Consider the following 27,460-nt stretch of genomic DNA (forward strand, 5'->3'; position numbering starts at 1 on the left):
ATTCATAAGAGTCACAATTCAGAGAGCTAATTCTTTTGGGGGGGTTGCTGGATCTTAGTTGAGGAACACAGGATCTTCAGTTGTGGCATGCGGGCTCTAGTTCCCCTGCTAGGGATCAAACCTGAGTCCTCTGTGTTGCAAAGAGGAGTCTTAACCACTGGGCAACCAGGGAAGTCCCAAAGAACTCCGTAGTGTTTTTCTCCCGCTAATTTGAAATTGGAAAGGAAGGGCCCACATAAAATTTTGCCTTTCTCTCTTGACTGAGCCATACAGAGAGGTTCAGGAGCACCGACTTTGGGGTGAAGTCTCACCCTTCTGCCAATGTTCCTAGGATTCCACCTGAGGAAGGTGGGTCAGTGGTCCCTTCTTATCCCCAGAAACTATAGAAGAGGGAAAATAATTTCTCTGTACCCTCCTGAATTCCTGTCTGAGACTCGTAACAGATTAACAAGGGCAAAGCAGACAGAAGTTTGTTAAACTGTCTCTCTCATACATATATGGGAGATACCCAGGGAAAAAAATAAAAACTTCCTAAGGTGGCTTAGGAATTCAGGATTAAATGCTTTCTTACTAGGGAAGGGTGAAGGGTGGGAGGGGGATGTAGGCCTCAGAGGAGGGCAGGTTTGCTCAGTCACTGCATTCACATCCGACTCTCTGTGACCCCAGGGACTGTAGCCCGCCAGGCATGAATACTGGAGTGGGCTGCCATGCCCTCCTCCAGGGGACCGTCCGGACCCAGGGATCTAACCTGTGACCTGGGGATCAAACCGGAGTCTCTTACATCTTCTGTATCGTCAGGCGGGTTCTTTACTACTAACGCCACCTGGGAAGCCAGCTTCACAGCACCACTCAAAGATTTTCGATCCAGCATTCCAGCAGTACTACTGCCACAGAGTCTGGCATAGCCAGAGGCGCCCGCCTCTTAAGCAGGCACCTGCCGTCGGGACCAGCCCTTGCGGGAACTGGAGGGTGACTGCACCCTGAGGCGGGGGCCTGCCACTGGACGCACTTCGCCCTAGGCCTTGACCCTGTGAGCACTTAAGCTGGGAGACTCACTGACTCATGAGGAAAATCAGAAATTTAGGCCTCTTGTAAAAGAAAAGTTCCGTCCAGGGGAGTGTATTCATTTCCTCGGGTTGCCATAACAACGTCTCACAAACCAGGTGACTTAGAACAGAAGAAATCTATTTTCTCACAGTTCTGGAGGCTAGAAGTGTGGAATCAAGGTGAGGGTGAGATTAGCTCCCTTTGAGGTGCTGAGGGAGAATTTATTCCCTTGTTTCCCCCGATGGCCTGCAATCCTGGCACTCCTCGGCTCATAGGTGGGTGCATCGCTACCCTCTCTGCCTGTGTCTTAAAGTGGGCTTCTCCATGGGTCTTTCTGTCTTCACATGACTGCCTCCTTCTAAGAACACCAGTCAGATTAGTGGCCAATCTTACTCCAGTATGAACTCATCTTAACTAATTACATCTGCAATGACCCTATTTCCAAATAAGGTCACATTCTTGGGGTTAGGAATTCCACTTACTTAAAAAAAAATTATTTGCTTATTTATTTGGCTGCATCGGGTCTTAGTTTCAGCATATGGGCTTTTTCGCTGTGGTGCACAGACTCTCTAGTTGTGGTGTGTGGGCTTAATTGCTCCGAGGCATGTGGGATCTTAGTTCCCTGACCAGGGATCGAACCTGCATCCTTTGCACTGCAAGGCAGATTCTTAACTACTGGACCACCAGGAAAGTCCCGGGACTTTCACTTACTATTAATTAATTAATTTATTGAGAGAAGATGACACAAATGAACCCACAATAGGGCAAAAAAAAAGAAAAAAGAATTTTATTTTACATCAGTTTTGAGAGCTGCTTTGTTCAAAGTATCCTTATTTCTGTTTGGAGCAAGGATCACAACCTGGTGATTCAGGGCCAAATTTGGCTTCCAGGAGTGTTTGTTAGGTCAGGGTCTCCACAATTCCCTAGTATGTTAAGCTGGTCACTTCACAAATTTGCTTACCTGAGTGGTCCTTGAAGGCATCTGCATATGTGACCCTTGGTTTAGAGCTTGCTATCTCAGTGCACCTTCATGTTTTACCATCTTAGCATCAGAATTACCCTGGGAGGCAGAATAAATGTGTTCCCATTTCGATGACCAGGACACAGAGGCTCAGAAAGTAAAGGTGATCTGCCTGGATCACACAATTGGAAGTAGCGGAGCTGAGTCTCCCACCCAAGTCTCCAGCCACCCAGATGGGGCTCGTACCTGCTCAGGACATCTCCACATTTCCAAAGCTGGAAGGCTGCAGTGGGCTCTCAGGACCCGCCCTCTGCCCCATTTCTTCAGCTAGATTTTCAGAGTAGCAAATGCCACTAGCATTTTGAGTCACGCGACTTTTTAAACAGCAGGCACATTCCTGGAGGAAAGTCTTTGCAGATGTTCCTCTGAGAGAGAAGAAAGTATAATAATATGTTGTCTGAGTTAAGGGCAGGCTGGTTTTGAGCTTGGTTAAAATTTTCCTTCTCCAAATATGCAAGAAAAAGGAGTGAAAGGGACTACTTCTTTTCTCTTATTCTGGAATTCCTATTAAAAGGATGGCAAACATTTTGGACCCACCCTCCAGGCTTCCTAACCTTTCTTTTTCTTATTTCTCCCATATGCCAACGTGGTATTTTAAAATTAAAGATCCAGATGTGGAACAACCTTTGAGAGGGGGTCTTGCTTAGGGGTCAAGCCCCTCCTACCCCCCCCACCCCACCCCTTTGAAGGCATGGCCTTCTTGGAGGAAGTGGTTCTTCAACTTGCTTTTTGGTTGCTCTTTTGAGAACTGGATACTTGCTCTGGGTCCTCCTCCTAGAAATATGCACTTACAGATGTAAGGAAATGGAATTAAATTGCTCAGCATTTCCTTTATGCTTGGTATTTTGAAATTTCATCATAATTAATCCAGATGTTGTTGTTGTTCAGTGGCTAAGTCATGTCTGACTCTTTGCAACACAGTGGACTGCAGCACGCCAGGCTCCCCTGTCCTTCACTGTTTCCTGGAGCTTGCTCAAACTCATGTCCATTGAGTGAGTGATGCCATCCAGCCATCTCATTCTCTGTCGCCCCCTTCTCCTGCCCTCAATCTTTCCCAGCATCAGGGTCTTTCCCAATGACTAGGCTCTTTGCATCAGTTGGTCAAATTATGGGAGCTTCAGCTTCAGCATCATCAGTCTTTCCAATGAATATTCACAGTTGATTTCCTTTAGGATTGATTGGTTTGATCTCCTTGCTGTCCAAGGGACTCTTAAGAGTCTTCTCCAGACCACAGTGAGAAAGCATCAGTTTTTCAGCGCTCCACCTTCCTTATGGTCCAACTCTCTCATCCATTCACGACTACTGGAAAACCATAGCTTTGACTATATGAAACTCTGCTTTCAAAGTAATGTCTCTGCTTTTTAATACATTGTCTAGGTTTGTCATAGCTTTCCTTCCAAGGAGTGTCTTTTAATTTCATGGCTGTAGTCATCGTCCACAGTGACTTTGGAGTGCAAGAAAATAAAATGTCACTGTTTCGACTTTTCCCCCATCTATTTGCCATAAAGTGATGGGACCAGATACCATGATCTTAGTTTTCTGAATGTTGAATGAATCCAGGTGTAGGTCTTTTTTTTTTTAAAAGTTATTCTTGGTGCTCAATGGGTCATTTCACTGTGAAAGCTTATTCCTTTCTTCACTTCTAGGAAACAATATGTCATTGCTTTCTTTTTAAAAATTTTCCCCTTCCATTCCTTCTGTTCTCCCTTTCTGAAATTCCTATAAAATAGGATGGTAGAATTTCTGGATCCATCCTCCATGGATTCCCCACTTTTTTTCTATGCCAACATGAGGTGTTTTTCATTGAGTAATAAAAATAAATAAATGAAATCTTCCAAGTCCCTTTAAGACTCAGCCTTGCTGTGTGCACAGTAGGTGATGAATAAACATGACCCCCTTCTTCATTCTCAGCACCTACATCAACAACCACATTATCAACAGTAACATTTATTGGTTACTTATTGTGTGAAGGCAGTGAGCAAAGTACTTGACACAGAACCCTATTTAATTCCCAGAAACCTACTAAGTAGGTATAATTATTGTTTCCATCTTACAAGTGAGAACACTGAAAGCCATAAAGCAGAGAGGTTGGCAAACTACTGGCAGTGGAACAAACTGACCTCTGTCTTCTAACTTTTATTATTATTAGCTGCACCATGGGGCTTGTGGGATCTTGGTTCCCTGACCAGTGATCGAAACCAGGCCCTGGCAAAAAAAGCGCCAAGTTCTAACCACTGGACTGCCGGGGAATTCCTATCTAACTTTTCTTTTATACTGCCCATCTCTATTCTTTTGAACTGCATTTTGTGAGAATTTCTCCATTTGATCTTTCAACTTTTTTATTCACCCTTCAGCAATATCTGTTTTGTGATTAGTCCATTGAATTTTTATTTGGAAAACTGAGTTCTTAAATTTCCAAAATCTCCAGTTGATTTTTTAAAAATATATGAAATATCCTTTCACATTTCTTGTGAACCTATTAATTGCAGTGAATCTGAAGTCTTGTTCTTTAGTATTTGTTAATTCTGCCTATTTAATATTTATTTGACTGCTTCAGGTCCTAGTTGCATCACTCAGGATCATTGATCTTTGTTGCAGCATGCAGGATCTTTAGTTGTGGCATGCAAACTCCCAGTTCCCGAATGAAGGATCTAATTCTTTGACCAGGGATCAAACCTGGACCCCCTGCACTGGGAGCTCAGAATCTTAGTCACTGGACCACCAGGGACGTCCCTAATTCTGTTTCCTGATGTTAGTTTTTCTGATAGTGGATTGTGATGGTCCTGTTTCATTATCCTGACTTTATTCACATGTGTAGTTTTCTAGATATTTGTCCATGTCTTTATTGTGCATTCTTACTACTGAGCCCCCATCTAGTAACTTCGTGGAGGAGTGGAGTGTATTGGTTAGGGGTAGATGAGATTGGTGTAGCTAAGGAAGAAGAGGACCTGTCTTGTCTTTTGGGTATGACAATCCTCTTCCCTTTCTGGACTTTAGCTGTTTGGAACAAGACCTTACCTCTGGCCAAAGAGCCTGGTTTGAAGTGAATCTCCCCCACAGCTGGGTGATCAGTGTAGGTGTGAGGATAAGGAAGGGGGAAATTTCATTAGATACTTCAAATGCAGTTTCCAAATTAACAATCCCAAGGAATGGCCCAGGTTCCATTAATACTGAAATTTTGAAATTGAAGTTCTTTCTTAACACTTGTACTTTTGTGCCAGACTTCTTGTGCATGATTTTTTTTGAAACCAGTGTCAATTTGTTCTTTATTATCTGCCTTTGGTGTTGAACTTAGAATGGTCTTCTCTACTCCCTTCCACTCCAAAATGATATTAATAAACATTCATCTATCTATTCTTCTTTTACTATTTTTATGATTTTATATTTTACATTCAAAGGTTTCAGCCATCTGGAATTTATTCTAATGTCAGCCATGACTCAGATCTCTAACTTAATTTTTTTTCCTAATGGTGAGCAAGTTGTACCCACCATGCCTTTGGCCTTTTAAAAAGCAGCTCAACCCCCAGAGCTCCATAAAAGCCTAAGAGTTAAGAATAGAAAAGCTAGGACTGTAACTCAGTCAGATCCTAATCTCTGCTCTATCACCACTCACTCTGGGAATCTGGAAGCACTCTGTTCTCCTTAGGGAGAAAGCTCTGGCCAATGATGTAAGGCCAAGAGGGCTGAGGCAGTGAGAGGAGGATTTGCAAAGAACCCTCTGGAGGAGGTTAATAGAGGCTGTGTCCCTGCCACCAGGCACCGCCTTATGAGAAACAGTTGGTCAGCCTTGCAACTGTTGCCAGTGGCCCCAAGCTCTCCTCCTGAACTGCATTCTCTTTCTTTAACCCCTTTGTCCTTTCTTGACTCCAAGCCCAGTTCACGCTGCTCCTCTGTGAAGCTTAGGTGCTCCTTGTCCTGGAGCTCACTGCATTTGGCACTAGTGCAACCTTTGCCACTGTTTGTTGACACGTCAATCAGATAACAAATAAACTAAGTTCCCAGGTTCAAGGGATGCTGCCTGCCATGTACAGGAGACAAAACCCCAAACACCAGAAGACAGAAGATGTGGCCACTCCTGTAATGTTCGCTGGGGCTCCAACTGTACGTGGCACCGTGGTTGGCCCCATGGAGTGGCTGTGACTCTGATCTGGCCGCCAGAAGCTAGGGAGGCCATTCTATCTGATGAGTGTCAGATCCTGGAGAGAGCAGGAAGAGTCAACTTTCTCTCTTTCCTCGGGGAGCTGATAACTTATGTGTAAGTGGGTAGAGGGAATCTTAGAAGAAACTTCAGGAAAGAAAGAATCAAGCCCAACAAAAGCCTTCAAAGAGAATAAGGGATAAAGGTGAGTTGGAGAATGCTCGTTCATCTATAAAAAATGTGCACCTATAAATGTGCATCTATAAAAAATGTTCTTGTGTGCTGAATGTGTGTGAGGCTCCAAACTCTTAAAACACTGTGCCTCATCTGATCCCCGTGAACCCAGCTGGCATTGTGTTGATGAGGAAGCTGCATTCTGTTGATGAGAGGTGAGATGACTTCACTATGATCACCTCGAGGGGGCCACAACCAGAAATCCAGGAGAGGAGGGTGTTAACTTCAGAGAGGAGAAGGACCCACCCTTGGCTGTTTGTACTTCCTCTTCTTCTCCTTCTCCTGCTTGGAAGTACCTGCTGGGGCTGAACAGAATTTTCAGTCTTGTTCTCTGGGCCTTTGCACTGCAGTCTCCTCCGCCTACACTGCCCTTCACAGCACTCTTCCTCTCGTGAAATTTTAGCCTCCTTTGAGAGGCCAGCTCCCAGGTCCTGGCTCCAATAGGGCCTCTTGCTCCTCCTCCTCCCCTTCCTGGAGCCCTTCAGGCAGGGTCCAGCCTGACTGTAGTTCATGAAGTATATGTCTCCCCTAGGCCTGCCTCCCTGCAGGCTGCCCTCACTGAGGACAGACTAACTCTTCTTGGTCTTTCCAGGGCCCAATATAGGGCCTGGCGCATAAGGTGGTTGAATAAGTGCAGGCAGAAAACCAACATTTTTTTGAGCCATGTCAACGCATCGGTTTCAGAGCTTGTTCCTTTTTATCCCTCTAAATCCTCCCCTGAAGATTATGTGAAACTTAGCTGAGAACCACAAAAATGCTCATTCCTTTGACTTGTCTTTCGCACTATTTCCTTGGGAACTATCCTTTTTTTTTAAAATTTCCTCTAAAAGATATTTTACACTTTGAGAATTAACAAAGAGAAAATTTCTTAAAATATACATATATTACAAAATTTATCATCGTACCCCTTTCCAAATGCACAGTTCAGTAGTGTTTAGTATGTTCACAACGTTGTCAATATATAAGATGAACTTTTGCATTTTGCAAAACTGAAACTCTATACCCATTAAACAATTGCCCATTCCCTACTCCTCTCAGCCCCTGGAAACAACCATTACACGTGTCTCTATTAATTTGACTGCTCTGGATACCTCATGTAAGTGAAGTCATACCGTATTTGTGTTTCTGTGACTGGCTTAATTCACTTAACATAGTGTCTTCGAGGACCCCTCACGTCATGTCATAACATATGTCAGAGTTTCCTTCATTTTAAAGACTGAATAATATTTCACTCAGATATAGCTTTTAGTTTGTTTCTTTTTATTTAATTTTCAACTTTTCTACTGCTTTTCAGTCTCAGATTTTGCTATTACTTTCTAGTTTTACTACATTGTGATTAGAGAATGTTATCTGTATTCATCCTACTTTGAAATGTACTGAGATTTTGTTCTTTTGTTTTTCTCAGCCTGTCATGGGGTCATTTGTTAATCAACAGGCACTAACAAGAATATATTCTAGGTTTTCAAGGTACAGAGTTTGATATCTTTTAATTTGATCTGCCTTACTAAGTTAACAAGTCAAGTCCTCCATATCCTTCCTTATTGTGTGATTTATTGATCATGGACTAAGAGAGGTAAGTGAGAATTTTCTACTATTACTATATTTCCGTCCATGTCTCCACGTACTTCCCCGTTTTTTGCATTATAAATTCTGATACTTTATTTTTGGTGCATAAATATTTATGACAGATCTTCACTGTGGCTCTCAGCCTTTATCATTACATTTTCTCCTGTGGCTTGTCTTCTGATTTTCTGTGAATTCAGCTGTGTCTGATATTAATATCATAACATTTTTTCTGTTGTTGTTGTTACCTGTATTTGCATGTGTGATATTTGTTCTGTTTTCTATTTTTTCCTTCTCTGCCACTTTCAATCTGTTTGAGGAGCACTATTTTAGATGTGTCTCTTACACATGGCACTAGCTAGGTTTTATTTTGTGATTTCATGAGCTGTTTCTAAAGAGTGAGGTGATCAGGTTAAAGTTAAAGAAAGCTTTTAAAGCTCTTGACCCTCATGGCCAAATAATTTTTTCACTGGTTGGACTGCTTTGTCCTGTTACCAGCATTTAGAAGCAAGCCATCTCCCCACCATTGTCAGCGTGCCTTTTACACTGCTGCTTAAATATTTAATAGGTGAAAATGGGACCTCATTGTTCTTTCATGCTTTTCTTGGCTTCATCTAATTCTATTTTAAGTAAATAAAGATGGAAGAAAAAAAGAAGTTAAAATGAAACATTCCTTTTCAGATATCTTCAGTGAGAGTAAAATGGGTGGTGGTGTTTCTTATTCCAGATTTCCATGACATTGGACCAATCTTTCCACAGGCTCCTCAGCTCAGGCCTTGGATCTCTGCAGGAGAAACTGTCCAGGTTTCTTTCTCATAGCCCTATACCATGCTTTCTTCCCTCTGAAGTGAACAGGCAAAATAACAGAATAGGAAGATATTGGGTCTGAAGCTAGATTGAGTCGATTTAAATCTCAGCTCCATCTCTGCTGTTTACTAGCTGTGTGTTCTCTGGCAGTTACTCAACCTCTCTGTACCTCGGTTTCCTGAGGTAACAATTCTCCAGGGTAACAATGACTATAATAGTAAATATAGTAACAGCTGTTGGGGTTGTTGTGCAGAATAGTTAATTTATGCAAAACACCCAGACAGGATTGCTGTTGGCTCTTCCTCTGGGAAACACACGGTTTCCACTTCAAGTACGGTGGTTTTGGTGGAAGCATGTCCTTTTTCCAAGACCCTGCTCTCTTAGCCATTGCATTTAGTCTTAGGCCAGGGGCAGGCTCCTCACAAGAACAGAGCCAATCACAGTCCTTTCCTGGGAACTGAGACCGGGACACGAGAAAAGAAGCCTTTGAGGCCTTTCTGATAGGGAAGCTCCCACGGTGTGAGACCCAGGCTCCTGGCAGCCATGTTTCCAGCCTGTGAAGGGAGCCCGGCTTTGAGAGTCAGGCTAACTGACCAGTGGAGAATACTTGACATTAGAAATGAAAAGAGACGGACATTACTGGAACCCTTGGTTTTGGCTGTCTCCAAAGGCACCTTATGGGCCAATAAATACCCATTTTCTCTAAGATTGCCCTCAATGAATTTCTGTCACTTGCAATCAAAAGAGTCTGAGTACATTTCCTAAGGCACCTTAGGACAGTATAGATCATGGGGTCTCCTGTCTGTCCACCTCTCTGAAAAGCCCTCCCTAAGACACACACACACACACACACACACACACACACACACACACGCACTCACGGCAACTCCCAGCCTCTAGACATGAACTGATGTTCTTTCCCCGCCTGCACTGCCCACACAGACCTTAGCTTCTCCACACACACCAGAGAACGCTGTGCTCATGCCTGGCCTACAGAACTGCACTTGCTAAACAGGATGTTATCCCGGAAATCTGTGCCCTTCTCTGTACGCCCCTTGTTCTTTTTTTTCACTGCCCTATTCAGTAACTTCGCAAATATCTAATGAGCACCTGCCAAGAACCATGTCAGGCCTGGGGCCCCAGAAAGGCAGCAGACAGTTCCTGCTGTCAAGGAGCTGCAGGCCACGGGGGCCATCAGGCTGTCAGAAGACAGCTCCAAGAGAGACGGCGGGGCGAGTGTGGAGCAGATGTTTCTGCCAAGTGCCGCAGGCGCTCAGAGGGGGCTCTGTCGCTGGCTGCCAAGGATTGACTGCTGAGACTCTGCTCTATCTGCCTCCAGCTTCTCCCCACCCCAGCCCACCCTGCCACTGCCATCAGAATGGCAGCCCATCAGCTCCCCCAACAGCTCAGTTCAGACTGCCTCTGCCCCCTTCCCAGGCCTGGGCCCACAAGCCTTAGCCTGGCAAGACGTCAATCCAGCTATTACCTCAACTACTTTCTCAGCCATGCTGTTCCCTGGTCCTCATTCAGGAAACCCACCCATGGCAGGTCACTCACTTCCATCACATGTGTCTGTGTTGCCCACCTCAGTGTCTCTGCTCAGCCTGCTCCCTCTGTCTCCCATCCTTGCAAGTCCCAGTTGTACACACCTTCCAAGGTGAGGGATGGCAAATGTGTGCCACGTGCCTGCTCCGATCATCTGGCTGTGTTGCCGTGTTGAGATGGATTCTGTGGACATACCTGTTTTCAGTGAAAGAGGAAGGGATCAGGGACTTCCCTGGTGGTTCAGTGGCTAAGACTCCAAACTCCCAATGCAGGGGGTCTGGGTTCGATCCCTGGTCAGGGAACTAGATCCCACATACCACAGCTAAGACCTGGCACAGTCAAATAAATAATTTTTTTTTTAAAGAAAGAGTAAGGAATCAGTCAGCAAAATCAGCCATGGGCACCAAATTGGGTGTGTGCTGGGGCTGGGGATTGGGGAGAGGTGGAGGGTTGGAGGGAGTGGGTGGTGAAGAACAGCACTCTTAGGGTGCAGGCGCATTATGGTCCAGGTTGAGGTCTTATGGATTGCCCCATCCCCATGAAGACTCCCTTGCTCCTTCAAGTGAAATTAACCTCTTTCTCTTCTGAATTGTTATAGCCTTCTCTCTGTGCCTCAGTGAGGGCATAGATTGCTCCTACCTTTTTATGGTACCTCTGCTTTTTTTTTTTTTCTATTTGAGAGGACAGATGGTACCCTATGGAGTATGGTACAAGGGAGAAATTCAAAACACATTAACCAAATGGATGGAAACCCGGTTGGTTCCACATGATGGAACCGTGTGAAATGCTAAGATAGATATACAAAGAGCTGCAAGGGGCCTGTCCCAAGGGGCCGACCTTCCCCATAGCCCGGGCAGACCTGAGGATTGTTACAGTTCCTTTCCGACTCCTGAACCAATGTCCGGCACTGCTGCTTCTGCCTGACCTGCTATCTTCCTGGGCATCTGTGACCACTGAGGTCTGAGCTCCCAGCTTCTCTAATTCATCCCTTGACTCAGTAAACCAGGGTTGATGCCTCCTCGGCATCCTTCTCCTCCCGTGCTCACTGTTAGGGGCCCAGGGACGATGTCCTGCCTTCAGTCTTATCACGGGCTGGGAAAGAGTGGGGCAGAGGTGGTGGAAGGATGGAGATCTGAGTCACAGGATTCAAGAAGTGATATGGGCCCTAAGATAGGAGCAGAGAGCGTGCTAAGGAGGGATAATAGCGGCTTCTGGGGTGGGGTGGAGTAAGGGTGGAAGTTCTTGACACACTCATACCCACCAAATTTCCTCTTCCTCCACACTCTGCAGCACATCACGGCTGGGTTGCCTGATTGTCACTGCAAGCTCTGAGCCCCCCAGTTCCCAGGAGGCCTGTAAAGATGGAGTGAGGAAACATTTAAACAGCCTCAGAGCCTCCTACCTCTCCCTGTCCCACACAAACACTCAGACCTCAGGAGCCCAGCCCTAATGACCACTCCAGGCCTGAGAGCTTCCAGCCTCTCCTGGACTCTCTTGAATCTCCTTAGCAGCTGTTCACACCTGGGATTCTGGGCCCAGGTAACCATCTGGGCTCCTGAGCCACATGGGGGCCTGTCCCCAAATTATTCTTGGGGCTCCAGGATGACTAGCAGATTCACTCGGGCTGCCCTATCCCTCTGGTGCCACCCCAGGCACCTCCCTCACCCTTTGACCCACTCCCCTCCCTGCTTCCCACTCCACACACGTTTCAGCTGGAGACCCAGCTGCAGAGCCATGCAATCCTGTTGGCAGGAGATGTGCTGGCTTGAGAGCTGCCTGGAGGGGAACGTGGCAGATCACATTTCTTCAGCTCGTGCCAAATATTATTCAGACGCAGCTTTTCAGACAGACACAAATTGCTCATCCAATAAACACAGAAGGGCTAATCCCAAGACATTTATCAGAGTGGGGAAAGATGAGAGAAAAGGGAGACACCAGAGGCCTTTGAGAGCTGGCCTGGTGTGGCTGGCCTGAGGGGAGGTGCACGCACTCCCAGGGTTTTCTCCTAAGAGGACCTGAAACCCAGCACCAGGGCATTGGGGTTTGCTTTCACTGTGACACATAAAGCCAGCATTGGTGTGTACACTTCCCAGAACAGAGTGGCGGAAATGAACGCAGACCAGGGTGCCTCTGTGGGCAGTTGGCCCCCATCTCCAGCTGTCAGGGTCGTGGGGATTAGCCGTCTGCAGGGACTCTGTCACTTCTCAACCATGCACATATAGTAAGCCCTCAAGGCGTGCTGTGATTGTAGGCAAAGTTGTCAGGAGACGACACTCCTGGACTGGAATTTCTTACTTCTGGCTGACAGGTGTGAGAGCACAGTTGCTGAGAAACAGTTTGATGGACTTAGCCGACCACGATGGCAGTGGATTGGAGACACAGGGAACCTCCGTCAGTACCAGCGGGCTGGCCAAGCCTTTGAGGTCCTTTGCTCACCCCTTTCTGTGTTCCTCTTTAGGGATTCTGCCCAGAAATGAAAGAAAGCAGGCTGTCCTCTAACGCCCTGTCTTGGAACTCAGGGAGGAGAGGTCCTGGTGAAGTCTCTAGAGACAGCCTAGGTCCTCCCACGGCCTGTGCCACGCCACTGGGACTCTGGTGTGTGCCCAGGGAGAGGTGGGCATGATCCCCCTGGAGGGAGGAGGCACCAACTAGACCAGAGTGAGGGCGCGGGAATAATTGCCAGCATTTATATAGTCGGGCACTGTTCTTACTTTTCTCCCAACACCATGGCACAGTAGATATACTATTATTGATTTCATTTTCCTGGTGAGGCACTGAGAGGTTAGCTAGCTTGTCTAAGCTGATCCAGTTCGTGAATGAGAGGCTTTAGAATCTTACTCGCCATACTGCCTACAGGCCCAGGTGAGTTTCAGAAATCAGCTTCAGAAACGCCAGTTGTGTGGGCGTACTTAGTAGAGTAAGGTTTGGAAGCTGGAGTCCCCAGACCTGGGATGGTGCATCTAAGGCCCAGTGTTAATGCAGGTTTCCGAGAACCCGGGGAGTCTATAATTAGGTTGATTAACCCTCTTAGTTTTCCAAGAACTGAGAGGGATCTTGGGATGTTGATTTTCACTTTTAAAACTGGAATGGCGGTTCAGTGCTAAAGAATCCACCCACCAAAGCAGGAAACCTGGGTTCAATCCCTGGGTCGGGAAGATCCCCTGGAGGAGAAAATGGCAACCCACTCTAGTATTCTTGCCGGGAGAATCCCATAGACAGAGGAGCCCGGCGGGCTATAATCCATGGGGCCACAAAGAGTCAGACATGACTTAGCAACAGATTTTCATGTTCATGGGCAAGTAGGGGTAAGTTGACCATCCTGCCTGTAACATAAGGGCTGGTCTTGGATTGCTGTCAACAACTTGAGGTCCAACCTGCAGGCTACCTTCCCCTCACATTCCCAGGCTAGGGAATTACAGAGTGGTGTGCTGACTGGGAAGAGGAGCAGAATAACAACCAGCTGGTAGCAGCTCTTCCCAAACACTTAGGAGGTATTGTGTGCTTAGTCGCTCAGTCGTGTCCGACTCTGAGACCCCACGGACTATAACCCACCAGGCTCCTCTGTCCATGTGGATTCTCAGGTAAGAATTCTGGAGTGGGTTGCCATGCCCTCCTCCAGGGGATCCTCCCAACCCAGGGATCAAACCTAGGTCTCTTGAATTGCAGGCAGCTTCTTTAACCATCTGAGCCACCAGGTAAGCCCAAACTTAGGAAGTTCGGACTGTAATGACAGGCAGCAATAAAGCAGGGACACCTCAGCTGTCAGAGCTTAGTGGGAACAGGTGTCCTTTGGCAAGGCCAGTCTTACACAATTAGGAAGACTGGGAAATTCCCAGGGGAGGGCTGGCAGGCAGCCCAGGTCGCTCCCAAGGAAGCCCAGGCAAGGCCCCACCCACCCGGCCTGCCAGGAGCAAGTTTCTATTCTGGTTCCTGAAACTTCATTCCTGCCGGGAATGGCCTCTCCTCTACCCACCTGCCCAGTGACCCACATTGACCTGTGTGCCTAGGCTAAGCATCCCTTACCCTTCTCCCTCTCTAGTTTCGTCCCTGCTTGGTACCTGACCTATTTGTCAGTCTCTTTGATTGTAAAGTCTGAACTTCACTCGTGCAATACCTGCAAGATTCCAAGAGAAGGAGAAATGCACAGAATCCATGGGTAGAAATGCTGCTGGGTCTCGGGAGGGACAAGAATGGGGCAAGAAGCCTCAGGAATGTAGGCAGTGCTCGCTTTTCACTTCTGGGCCCACTTCTCTTTGTGGTCTGTAAAATAGAAGACATTGCGAGTTCATCCAGCTGCTCAAAATAAATTTGTTTCCTGCCCAAATGAAGTCAATCCAAGACACTGAGAAAACTTCCAAGTGAGATTGCGCAATCCCTGTCAGAGGTTTTTGGAGGACGAGTGCAATAGGAAGAAGTTTGGAACATTGGTCATGTGCAAATGATTTTCCAGTTTTGAAAAAGGAGGGGTGGTGGTCGGTTTCTGTTACTTCAAACAGATCTAAGGGGGGAAAGGGAGGGGGGATTTGCCAGTTCCCATTACTGATGAGTCCGGGGCAGTCTGATATGGCCATGGCGGGCACACTCCTACCTCCTTTTCGGCTTCTCAGGCAGGCTCTTTCCATGTGGTAGTTTTAGGGGGTTGAATAGTATACCCCCAAAATTCATGTCTACCCAAAACCTCAGAAAAGATATTTAATAAATAATTTTCTTCATTCATTTATTCTTGGCTGTGCTGGGTCTTTAACAGAGTGGCTGTGTGGGCTCTTCTCTAGTTGTGCTGAGTCAGGGTTACACTCTAGTTGCAATGTGCAGACTTCTCACGGTGATGGATTCTCCTATGGAGAATGAGCTTTAGGTATGTGGACTTCAGTAACTGTGGCACACAGGTTTAGTTGCTCTAAGGCATGTGGAACCTTCCCAGATCAGGGATCGAACTTGTGTCTCCTGCATTGGCAGGCGAATTCTTTATCACTGAGCCACCTGGGAAACACTCAGAAAAGATCTTTTTTAGAAATAGGGTCTTTACATATTCAATTGGTTAAGGCAAGATGAGGTCATACTGGATTAAGGTTGGGCCCCTTTTTCTAGTGATTGGTGCCCTAATCAGAACAGAATACATCTGCAGAAGAGAGAGATACACACGGAGAAGGCCATGTGGTAACAGAGGCAGAGTGGAGGGACTCAACTAGAAGCCAAGGAAGGTCAAGGTTGCTGGAAGCCACTGAAGGCAAATGAGGCAAGGACGCATAGTCCCTAGAGCTTCTGAGAATGCTAGGGAAACATCCTGTGTTTGGACTGCTAGCTTTCAGAACTATGAGAGAGGAAATTTCTATTGTTTTCAGTTGCCAAGCGTGTGGCAATTTGTCACAGGAGTCCTAGAAAACTGATACAATACCCTTGACAACTCCGGGTTGGCTACCCAGAGGAAAGGAAGAGGCTTTTTCTCAACATTTACCAAAATTCTGGAGAGGAGGGGACCTTTGCTTCCTGAACGAATCACTGCGACTGGAGGGAAGCAGCACTCTGTTTGGGCTGATATGAACTCCACATTCACTGAGGGGACTGCAGTGAGGTTGATTAGCCCAGTCAAGTGGGGAAGGGTGGACATCTTTTATCAGCATGAGGAATGAATACAGGGGAGACAAAATTAACACCTGTCCATTACAGGAAGGAAAAGTTCATTCTGCAAATTATGCTCTCATCTAAGAATAGATTTTTTTAAAATAATTTTATTTATTTGACTATTCTGGGCCTTTGTTGCTGCATGGGTTTTTTCTGTAATTGTGGTGAGTGGGGGCTCCTCTCCAGTCGTGGAGCTTGGGTTCTCATTTTGGTGGTTTCCCTTGTTGCAGAGAACCGGCTCTGGGGCACAAGGGCTTCAGTAGTTGAGTTGTGGAGCGTGGGCGCAGTAGTTGTGGCTTCCAGGCTTTAGGGCAGCAGGGTCAGCACGTGGGGTCAGCAGTTGCGGCTCCCAGGCTTTACGGCAGCAGGGTCAGTGGCTGTGGTGCACGGGCTTAGTTGCTCCACACATGTGGGATCTTCCTGGACCAGGGATTAAACTTGTGTCTACTGCATTGCCAGGCAGATTCTTTACCACTGAGCCACCAGAGAAGCCGAGGTGATAGTACAATTAAGAGGAAAAGTAATCTGCTAAATCACTGGAGTGAACCTATGTCATTACATTTGTTCATTCAGCATGCAAACCTCTATCTTATTTTGGAGGAATTTTCTAACAACACCATTACAGTATCGTGCTTAGTCGCTCAGTCATGTCTGACTCTTTGCGACCCCAGGGACTGTAGTTCACCAGGCTACTCTGTTCATGGGGATTCTCCAGGCAACAATACTGGAGCGGGTTGCCATGCCCTCCTCCAGGGCATCTCCCCAAACCAGGGATCAGACCCGGGTCTCCCACATCGCAAGCAGATTCTTTACTGTCTCAGCCACCAGGGAAGCTGCCCCGGCTCCCATAGAAGCAGAAAGGGAAAGACTTTCCTTTCTACTTCCTTGCAGCCAGGGGTCAGTCATGTGAATTAGGTTCAGCCACTCCCACCAGGGACTTTTAATTTTCAGGAGGTGAATTTAAGAGGTGGATGTAGTGTAGGAAGTAGTCATGACAACAGCAGCAGCCGCTTGACCCATCCTGAAGTGGGATGCTCAGTGTTTACCAGCAGTAATGGCTACGGCAGAGCAGTGATGTCATTGACTATCTACGTAGTCAAAAACACTGATTGGTACAAAGACTGTATTTAAAAAGTTCCAAGTCAACTTGTAGGGGGTGTTTCCACTGTTCCAGGGTTCTGTCTCCAGCTCTGTCTCTAACATGGACATCAAAAAGTGAAAGTTGTATTAGAAAGCACTGGTAAAAGTGTGGTATATGGAACTATGGGGTGAGTGATAGTCCTGCTCACTTTTGTTCCTGAGACCCCAGCTAGAATGTTGAATTCAGACCCAGGCGCTGCTTTTTTATGGAGGAAAGTGACAGGCTAGAGTCTGGTTAAAGAAGAATGATCAGGATGGGGAAGGAACTCAACCATGAAGCATGAAGAACAGTAGAAATGACAGATATGAGTCAGCCTAGAGAGGAACTGACTTTATGTTGGGAGAAGGCATATGTCTGAACTTTTAAATCTTTTTTCACTTTCTATTAAGTGAAAGAAGATTCAGTTTTTTCTCTGTGGCTCCATGGAACATAGCTGGCATCACTGCTACTAGTGAGTTTCAGCTTAACATGAGAAGGGTTTAGTTGTTGGGTCTGTGATATCCACAGTGGAACAGGCTGGCTCATAATATAATGGGCTCCCTGACACTGGAGGTGTGCACACAAAACTGGCTGAACTCTCAAAAGTGTATTGTGTGAGAAAAGCCTATTGTGTGTGGATGAAAGAAGAGCTGGTGTCCTTCCAGATTCTCTTCAGTTCTGAAATCTGACCAAGTCCATTGGCCACGATGGGAAGGGCAGGAAGCTGGAGGTAGGAAGATCAGGGGAAATGTAAATTGTGAGTTGTTATTAAAAAAAAAAAAAAAAAAAAGGGAATGGAGGATTGCGTCATTTTCAGTCCTTCACCACTCCCTGTATTTCTCTAGAGATAGAATACATTTTCCTGTCCTGCTAATGTTTGGTTGGCCAAGTGATTTGCTTTGGCTCACAGTGTGAGTAGAAATGACCATTCCAAGCACAGTTTCAAAGGGGCATTGGATTTTTTTTCACTCACTCATCTTGTGCTTTTGCCATTACCATGTGAAAAAACATGCCCTTGGTAGGTAACACAGAATAGAGACTCATGGAGTAGACTCACCTAGCCAACCAACAGATCTCCAGCCTTAAGCAGAGCTGCCCTAACCAACCCATGGATACGTGAGAGAGAAGTACATGCTTTACTGTTGTGAAAAGTGAAAGTGAAAGCTGTTCAGTCGAGTCCGACTCTTTGCAACCCCATGGATTATACAGTCCAGGGAATGCTCCAGGCCAGAATACTGGAGTGGGTAGCCGTTCCCTTCTCCAGGGGATCTTCCCAACCCAGGGATCAAACCCAGGTCTCCCACATTGCAGGTGGATTCTTTACCAGCTGAGCCACCTATAGCACTTAGATTTGTTGGTTATTTGCCATGTAGCATTATTATGGCATTAAGACAGATAGGATATTTCAACAGCCCTTCAGGTACAGCATTGAGAGCAGTTCCCAGGCTTCTGCTGGCCTTTCCAGAGTATGAAAAAGTAGCACTTGAGGAAAGAACTCATCCCAACAGACTGTGGGCACGTTCTTTTCTGGGTATAGATACTGCTGGGAATGGATGGCCAAGGTCACTTCATGGGGCACAGACCCAGCACCAGGGGCACTCTGTGGGTTTGGGGGAAAGAATGTGAGGAGGAAGCCAACCTCACCTCAGGTCATGGGGAGAGACCCAGCTGGGCACTCAAAACAAGTGTGGATGGGAGTACCATCCTGAGAAACAGTTTATTTATGTTATAATGACACAAATTCTTTACCACATCTCTCATCAGGAGGTGAAGTCTACTTCCCCTCCTCTTGAATCTGGGCTGGCTCTGTGACTTGTTCTGACCAACAGAATGTAGTGCACGTGTCACTGAATAACTTCCAATACTTGGCCTTAAGAGATCTTCCACTCCCTCCTACGTATTTGGGAAATTCCTTCTTAGGGTCTAGTTGCCATGCTGTAAGGAAGCTCAAGCAGTCATGTGGAAAACTGAAACTTTTGGCTAACAGTTTCAACTAAACTCCCAGACAGCAACCAGCACCAACTTTTAGCCATGTGAATGAGGCCCTACGCCAGCCAGCACAGTATGAAGCAGAAAACCACCTAGTTTTTCTTTTTTTTAAATTTTTTATTTTTTCCATTTATTTTTATTAGTTGGAGGCTAATTACTTTACACCTAGTTTTTCTAAGAAATCTCAATCCCAAACTGCAAAAACAGTTTACTCAAAGTAAACTAAAACCTAGAGGCAGGATTAATTCTAGGACACTCCCAGTAGTGTTTGGTTTCAAGGTCAAGGACATGACTGTATAACTCTTGACAGTAAAATCTCATAAAGATTTCAAGCACTGCTTTATGGACTTCTCACCTAGATGACAGTGCTTCCAAGAATCTTAAGGATTTGTCCGACGGTATCCTGACTCACAAGAGGAGGGAGGAACTTGTGTTGAGATGGGGATGTAGTTTTTGTCGAATGGAGTGAAACTCAATACAGTTCGTGGGAAATACACAAAATTTTTTTTATGTTCTCCTCACCTAACAGAATTGTACCAGCATACGTACCACTAGCTTGGACTAAAATAGACAAAGACAGTTCAAAACGAAATGAGGGCAGAGGGCACCCACTGAAGCAGCCTGAACAAATGACTGCTGCAAACCGAGGGAAAGCAGAAATGACCCAGAGGATGGAGCCAACCAGAGGGTGAAGAACCACAGGGCATCACATTCCCGGACTCTGGAGCAGGGGGAAATTGTGACATTTGCACCATGGAATCCTAGATTTTCTAAAGACTTAAGGACTGCTATGTTTATTACCCCCTTTTAAGTGGGAGTTTCTATTATGATTTTCCTGTCCCTGTCTTCCCGTTATATGTTGGATATGAGGGAAAAAGATAACTTACAGAAAATTTGCAAGTTTAGTACAAATGCTGTTTTGAACAATTTGAGAGTAAATTTCTGACACAATGCCGCATTACCCTGAAATCTTATGTGCATATTTCCAACATAAGTTGTTGTTGTTCAGTTGCTCTTTGCGACCCCATGGACTACAGCACACCAGGCTTCCCTGTCCTTCATTATCTCCAACATAACTGCTGCTGCTGCTGCTAAGTCGCTTCAGTCGTGTCCGACTCTGTGCGACCCCACAGACGGCAGCCTACCAGGCTCCTCTGTCCCTGGGATTCTCCAAGAGAATGTGGGAGTGGGTTGCCATTTCCTTCTCCAATACATGAACGCATGCTAAGTCGCTTCAGTCGTGTCCGACTCTGTGCGACCCTATGGACAGCAGCCCATTAGGCTCCTCTGTCCACGGGATTCTCTAGGCAAGAATACTGGAGTGGGTTGCCATTTCCTTCTCCATTGTTAAGGTCAGGTGTCCGGAACCCCCGCCTCTCTCCAAAACCCCACCCCAAACTGCATTTTATTTTAGATTAGGTTGGGACTAGATGAAGCAGTAAAGACATAACTACAATAATCAAAATCAAATCAAGAAATTAATATTATGTATTACTATTATCTTACCTTTAGTCCTCAGTCAAGTTTTACTGGTTGTCCCCAAAATATTCTTTATGGCAGAAGGAGCCACTTCAGAATCATGGTAATGCATTTGGTTTCCATTTCTCTTTAGTTTCCTTCAGTGGGGAACAGTTCTGCATCTTTCCTTGACGATCATGACCTCGACAATTTTTTTAGGATTTCAGCATGGTTATTTTGTAGAATGTTTCATAATTTGGATTTCTCTGATTTTCCCATCGAAATTACAAGTGTTTTATAGGAGAGATACTCTGAAGTTATGTAAATACATCATTAAAGTTTCTTTATCCTAATTAAGCTTAAAAGCTTCTGCACAGCAAAGGAAACTATAAACAAGATGAACAGACAACTCACAGAATGGGAGAAAATATTTGCAAGTGAAGCAACTGACAAGGGATTAATCTCAAAAAATATGTAAGCAGCTCATGTAACTCTATGTCAGAAAAACAAACAACCCAATCAAAAAATGAGCAGAAGATCTAAATAGCCTTTTCTCCAAAGACATACATATGGCCAAAAAGCACATGAAAAGATGCTCAATATCACTAATTGTCAGAGAAATGCAGATCAAAACTACAATAAGGTATCAGCCCATACCAGTCAAAATGGCTATTATTAAAAAGTCTACAAACAGGAAATGGTGGAGAAGATATGGAGAAAAGGGAATCCTCCTATACTGCTGGTGGGGATGTAAACTTGTACAACCACTATGGAGAACAGTATGGAGGTTCCTTAAAAAACTAAAAGTAGAACCGCCATATGATCCAACAATCCCACTCCTGGGCATATACTCGGAGAAAAACATAAGCTGAAAAGATTCATGAACCCCAATGTTCACTGCAGCACTATTTACAATAGCCAAGACCTGGAAGCAATCTAAATGTCCACCAACAGAGAAATGGATAAAGAAGATGTGGTTCATATATACATTGCAATACTACTCAGCAATAAAAAAGAACAAAATAATGCGATTTGCAACAACATGGATGGACCTAGAGATTATCATATTAAGTGAACTAAGTCAGACAGAAAAATACAAATATATCACTCATATATGAAATCTAATTAAAAATGATATAAATGAACTTATTCACAAAATAGAAACAGAGTTCCAGATACTGAAAACAAACTTATGGTTAACCAAAGGGAAACAGTGCAGGGAGGTGGGGGTTTTAAATCAGGAGCTTGGGTTCCTTTTTACCTTCTGGAATAAGATTTTCCAGGCTCATCTTGTAATATCCCTGAAATCAGCCTTTCCTCCTAGCATACCTAGTTCCTTTTGTTGGAAAACGGTATTTAGAAACTAAGATTTGGGTGCTAGGTTGCTTTCCTCGTGGCTCAGACAGTAAAGAATCTGCCTGCAATGTTGGGAGACCCAGGTTCGATCCCTGGGTCAGGAAGATCCCCTGGAGAAGGAAATGGCAACCAACCCCAGTATTCTTGCCTGGGAAATCCCACGGACAGAGGAGTCTGGCAGGCTACAGTTCATGGGGTCACAAAGAGTTGGACACGACTGAGTGACTAACACTTTTGGGAAGCTTCTGCCCTCAAGACTTCTCCCAGGTGTTCACTCATATTTACATATAAACACACAGCTATATTTATTTTATTGTCTATGTATTGAAACTATGAATTCACAGCAATTCCCCCAATTCCAGTAAAGCATCAGAGTTCCTTTGGGTTTTCTGCTTGTCTATACTTGTACCTCCCTTCTCTGGCAGTCAGAAACTTGGGTGACTCTCATTACCTATATACAGTTACTTTTAATCAGTCTCCCTGCATCTGATGATCTCCTCGCCCCCATGGGACCCCAGCTCCCTGCAGAGGGCCGACCTGGGTTACAGAAACCCCCCTGTACTCCACGGTGCCCTCTTTCCTCTGCTGAGGCTCTGACGTCCCGTGCCGGGCTGCCACTCCTCCTTGTTCACCTGGGCTCTGACACCCTATCCACACCTATGACATTTGGACTCCTACCTTGTTCATCCCTGCCTAATGGTCTTTGGACTCCACTATTCAGCAACAGGAAGAGAAAGAAGACAATTTGTTTTATAGTTCATATGTTCCTGAACCTGAGGAATCATACTTAATATAGATGATACAATTTTGGACTTGAACCTGAAGTTATAATGGGATGAACTTTTGGAGAAGTTGGGGGTGGGGGAGATTAATGTATTTTATACGGGGGAGGAATTGAAATAATTTGTGGTCTCTGGGCAAACTGCAGTCGGTTAAAAAGGATAGCTGCCAATTCTTTACCCCTCCTCTCATCAAGTGGTAGAGTCTATTTTTACTTCCCTTGACTCTGAATTGTGCTGTAATTTATCTAAAATGCTCACACAGACTTCGCTGGCGGCACAGTGGATAAGAATCCTCCTGTCAGGGCAGGGGACACAGGTTTGATCCCTGGCCGGAGAAGATCCCACATGCTGCGGAGCAACAAAGCCCAGTGAGCCACAACTACCGAGCCTGTGCTCTTGGGCCCGAGAGCCACAACTACTGAACCTGTGTGTCACAACTAAGGAAACCCACGTGTCCTAGAGCTGCAACTACTGAAGCCTGCAATGCCTAGAGCCTGTGCTTCACAAGACAAGCCGCCATAGTGAGAAGCCTGCGCAGCTCCAAAAAGACTAGCCCCTGCTCACTGCAACAAGAAAAAGCATGCATGAAGCAACCAAGACCCAGCTAGCCAAAAATAAATACATGAGAATGAAGAAAGAGGGTGCCCACCTGACGCTTAAGGCTAGGCCCTCTGGGATGTGCATCTTCTCCCCTTGTTCTTAAAATGCTCATTCCAGGAACACACAGTCCAGTTTGTGAGAAAACCCAAGTAGCCACGTGAGAGGCCCTTGTGGAGAGGCCCACGTGAAGAACCGGGACTCCTGACCCATGACCCATTCTGACCCAACCCCCCACCAGTGCCAGCTGCCAGCCATTGTGAATGACACCATTTTGGAACTTCCAACTGTGCCACTGCTTCAGCTGACACCGCGTGAAATAGAACTACTAGTTTACCCACAAAACTGTGAGAGAGAAATGGTTAGTTTTAAGATACTAACCTTTGAGGTGGTGTGTTATACAGAAATAAATAATTGAAATAACTATCTACCATGTGCCAGGCACTATTCTATGCTCTTCTCATCTACTAGGGTGAAAAAAATGTAAAATGACAGGTGCAATGAGGGTACTATAAGAGGGCAGAGGAAATCACTAACCAGTTGAAGGCAATCTGCAGGCAGAAGCAGTCAGCTGGGTGGTTCTGGGAAGATCAGCATTGGACGGGCAAACACCAAACCCAGATTCCAGCTTTTGTCCAATCAGCACTGCAACTTCCTCCTTCTGGTATCTCTTCATGGTATTAATTTTTCATCAGACAAAGAGTGAAAAGAACTGAAGAAGGTTATCTCGGGTCTGTTTCTGTCTCTAACTCCATTTCAGGTTTAGACAGCTGGGTGATGTTGTCCTGGGCGGCTTTTGACTTTATGGACCTTTCTGAAGGAAGAAACAGTTCTAGGTACCTTGGGATGGGGGAGCTGTTGGGGCTGTGTCAAGCCTCAGTAGATTCTGCATATTCCCAAGAGACGGACAATAAGCAAGTGTTGTTCCTTTTTCTGCTTTCTGGCCACAGAGAGGGTCTTTGGGTAGGTCTGTGACCCCTAACCTCTCCTCGATTCTGTCTCTTGGTCATTTTCTGGACATGTAAAAGATACACCTCCATTTTCCCCTCCTCACCTTTATCAGAAAGGGGACTGTTCTGACCCATCCTCACTCAATAGCCAGGCATTTTTCTCTAGGCATAGACAGTTGGGGCCAGCTTTACCCTTACCAGCTCCCTGGTGAACAACTCTTGACTTCTGTGTTCGAAATACAATGCACTATAGACTGCTAGGGTTCTCTGTCCATGGGATTCTACAAGCAAGAATACTGGAGTTGGTTGTTATATTCTCCAGGGGATCTTCCCAACCCAGGGGTTGAATCCGGATCTCCTGCACTGCAGACAGAGTCTTTACCGTCTGAGCTACAGGGAAGTATACTTACATATATGTAAAATATTAACAAATATTCTAGGTATTTTAACAAATGTCTATTCAGTGCCAACTATGTGTGTGGTCCAGTTCTAGGAGATGAGGATACAGTTACAGTAAACAAGCGAGAAAGTTCCTGCACTCACGCTTCTGATCTTCTAATATGAGAGGAAGAGAGAGACAATAATAAATTAAATGTTTAATTTTGGGTAATGATAACTACTCTGAAAAAAAATTAAGCAGGTTAAGGAGATTTGGGTGGGGGGAACTATTCTACATAGGTTAGTCTGAGAAGCCCTCTCTCATAAGGTGACATTTGAGAGATCTGAATGTACAATAGGGCTAAGTATTGGGCTTCCTAGGTAGCTCAGTGGTAAAGAATCCACCTGCCAATGCAGGAGATGTAGTAGATGCAGGTTCGATCCCTCGGTCGGGAAGATCCCCTGGAGGAGGGCATGGCAACCCACTCCAGTATCCTTGCCTGGAAAATCCCATGGACAGAGGAGCCTGGCAGGCAGCAGTCCATGGAGTCAAAAAGTGGCAGACACGACTGACTGACTGAGCCCAGGAGGCATTTCATAGGTGTTTCAGGCTAAGTGAAGAGCAAATACAAACATCCTGAGGCAGGAAGAAACAGGGTAAGTTCAAGGAATAGCAGCAATTAGGCTAGTGTGGCTAAAGCAGGTAGAGCATGGTACAGGGTGATAGCAGAAGAAAGTGATAGGGGAATACAGATAGAAATCAGATAAGACAGGGCTTCTACAGATGTGGAGTTTTTTTCTAAATACGTGTCTGCCTCTTTGCGACCCTATGGACTGCAGCCCACCAGGCTCCTCTGTCCATGGGATGCTCCAGGCAAGCATGTTGGAGTGAGTTGCCATTTCCTCTTACAGGGAATCTTCCTGACTCAAGGATTGCACCTGCGTCTCCTGCCTCTTCTGGATTAACAGGCAGATTTTTTACCACTGAGCCACCTGGGAAGCCCTTTTTCTAAATAAAGTGGCATGAATTGATTTATGATTACAGTGATCTTCCTACATGCTTGGAGAATAGCTTGGGGAGGGGGCATGGTAAAGGCAGAAGCAGGGTGACCGACCAGTTAGGAGTCTACTTTATAATCTAGGCCACCATGATGGTAGCTTGGTCTAGGACGGTTATAGCAGAGTTAGCAAGTGGTTGATTCTGATAATTTGGAGGTAGCACTGACAAGACTTGCTGAGGGGCTGGAAATGCCCTTTAAGAATAAGAAAAGCACATCAAGGACACCTTTTAGGTTTGGGGCTTGGGGCTTGGGAAAAATGGATGAACAACAGTGAGATGAACAGTGGAGAATGCCATTCTGAGGGGAGTAAGAATGGAGTGTAGGGAGTAGGTTGTTGGGGGCAGGATGTGTTGAGTTTGAGATGCCAGTAGGAGAGGCAGTTGAATATGAGATGGTTGGTCAGGGCTGGAGATAGGAAATTTTGCAATCATCAGCATGCAGATATTACAAATCACCCCTAGGCAGTGTACACAGAAAAGAGCATCGTGGACTATGCGCTGGGGCCTTCAACAACCAGGAAAGAGGAGAAGCCCAGGAAAAGAGACAGAGTGGTGGCCAGTGAAGTGAGGAAAACGTGGTGTCCAGAAAACCAAGTGAAGAAAGTAGATTCTGTGTGATCGCAACCACGTGTCAACTCCTGAGCCTCAATTTTCTCAACTGTGAAGTAGCAAGAGTCACAACTGCCTACTTCATGGTGTTGATTGAGGCAACGTACCTAAAGCAGTCACACTTGCGCCTGACTGGCTGTAGGAAACTTTCAGTGTATGGTAGCACTTTAGAGTAGGCTGCCACAGCCCCTCAGCTGCTCCCTCCACCAAAGTGACAGCGCCTCCAGGAGTCTTTCTCAGGAAGGAGGGGTCTGCCCACTGAGGCAATCAGGTGGGCCCGGGTCAAATCTGAAGCAAGCGACTTCAGTGCCTAAACCTCTCACCCAGACAGCTTCCAGCCTTTATCTGCTGCAAATCAACAAGCGGGAAATAATGGTTTTAGAGCCAGAAGCCTGCCTCTGCCTCACACCAGCTGAGCAAGAGTCTTAAATTTCTTGAACCTTGAACTCTATCTGTAAAATGGGAACAATCCCCTACTTCACGGCATTGAGTCCAGGTCCGTTCACACGGTAAATAAAGCCAGCTGTTCTCCCTTTGCGTGGCAGCGTAGGAGTTACTTGGGCTCCTAGACATCCTCCCACGCAATGCATGGTGTGGGATGCGCTAGAACAGGCACCCACACACTCCCAATCCGAGCTGGGTGGGTCTTCGATATCCCCTAGCCCGGGCAGTGAGGGACCTAGCTCCGCCCAGAGAGGGGGTTCGAACCTCCGGGAGAATCCTTCTCCCGCCGTCCTACCTCCCGCTGGGCGTCGAAGCCGTTTCCAGGGCAACCTTTCTCCGCCCCTCTTCCCGCCCCCCCGCCCCACCCCCCACACAGGTCAGCTGCCGCTGCCCCAACCCCTCCAGACAACCACCAGCCTGCCCTTTCTCCTCCTTCTCTGAAGCCGCGCCGCAGGCCCAGGCGCGTACCCTTGCTCTTTAGCCCCGCAGGAAGTGGCGGTGCCTCTCGGGGGCAGTTCGGAGGAAGAGGAGGAGGAAGCGAGGCTTAGTAGGGACCGAATCCTCACGGTGCAGGCTTGAGAGGAGGGCAGCGTGGGAACCCGAGAGCTCAGCGGGCAGCCTGCGTGCTGCCAAAGGCTCCACTCCGGTAGCCCACCCTCCACAGGCCCCGCCCCTCAGACCGACCACGCCCCTCCTCTCGGCCCCGCCCCACAATTCGGCCCCGCCCTCCAGCTACAGTC

At 46.2% G+C, this 27,460-nt stretch overlaps 1 long non-coding RNA gene across 3 annotated transcripts; it reads right to left on the reverse strand.

The window, feature by feature from the left end:
- Window positions 1-685: 685 nt before the first annotated feature.
- On the reverse strand, window positions 686-27,398 carry LOC110144992 (uncharacterized). 3 transcript variants are annotated; one of them, XR_011485011.1, is made up of 7 exons: window positions 27,189-27,398; window positions 20,593-26,624; window positions 14,470-14,615; window positions 11,617-11,708; window positions 10,460-10,550; window positions 2,255-8,845; window positions 686-2,107 (listed from the first exon to the last, which is right to left on the reverse strand). It is a non-coding gene; the product is annotated as an uncharacterized lncRNA (long non-coding RNA). The 3 variants fall into 3 exon arrangements; XR_011485012.1 differs by having other exon boundaries at window positions 686-2,433; XR_011485010.1 differs by lacking the exon at window positions 686-2,107 and having other exon boundaries at window positions 3,776-8,845; window positions 23,817-26,624.
- Window positions 27,399-27,460: the final 62 nt, after the last annotated feature.

This window comes from Odocoileus virginianus, chromosome 31 (assembly GCF_023699985.2).
Source record: "Odocoileus virginianus isolate 20LAN1187 ecotype Illinois chromosome 31, Ovbor_1.2, whole genome shotgun sequence".
NCBI lineage: Eukaryota > Metazoa > Chordata > Mammalia > Artiodactyla > Cervidae > Odocoileus > Odocoileus virginianus.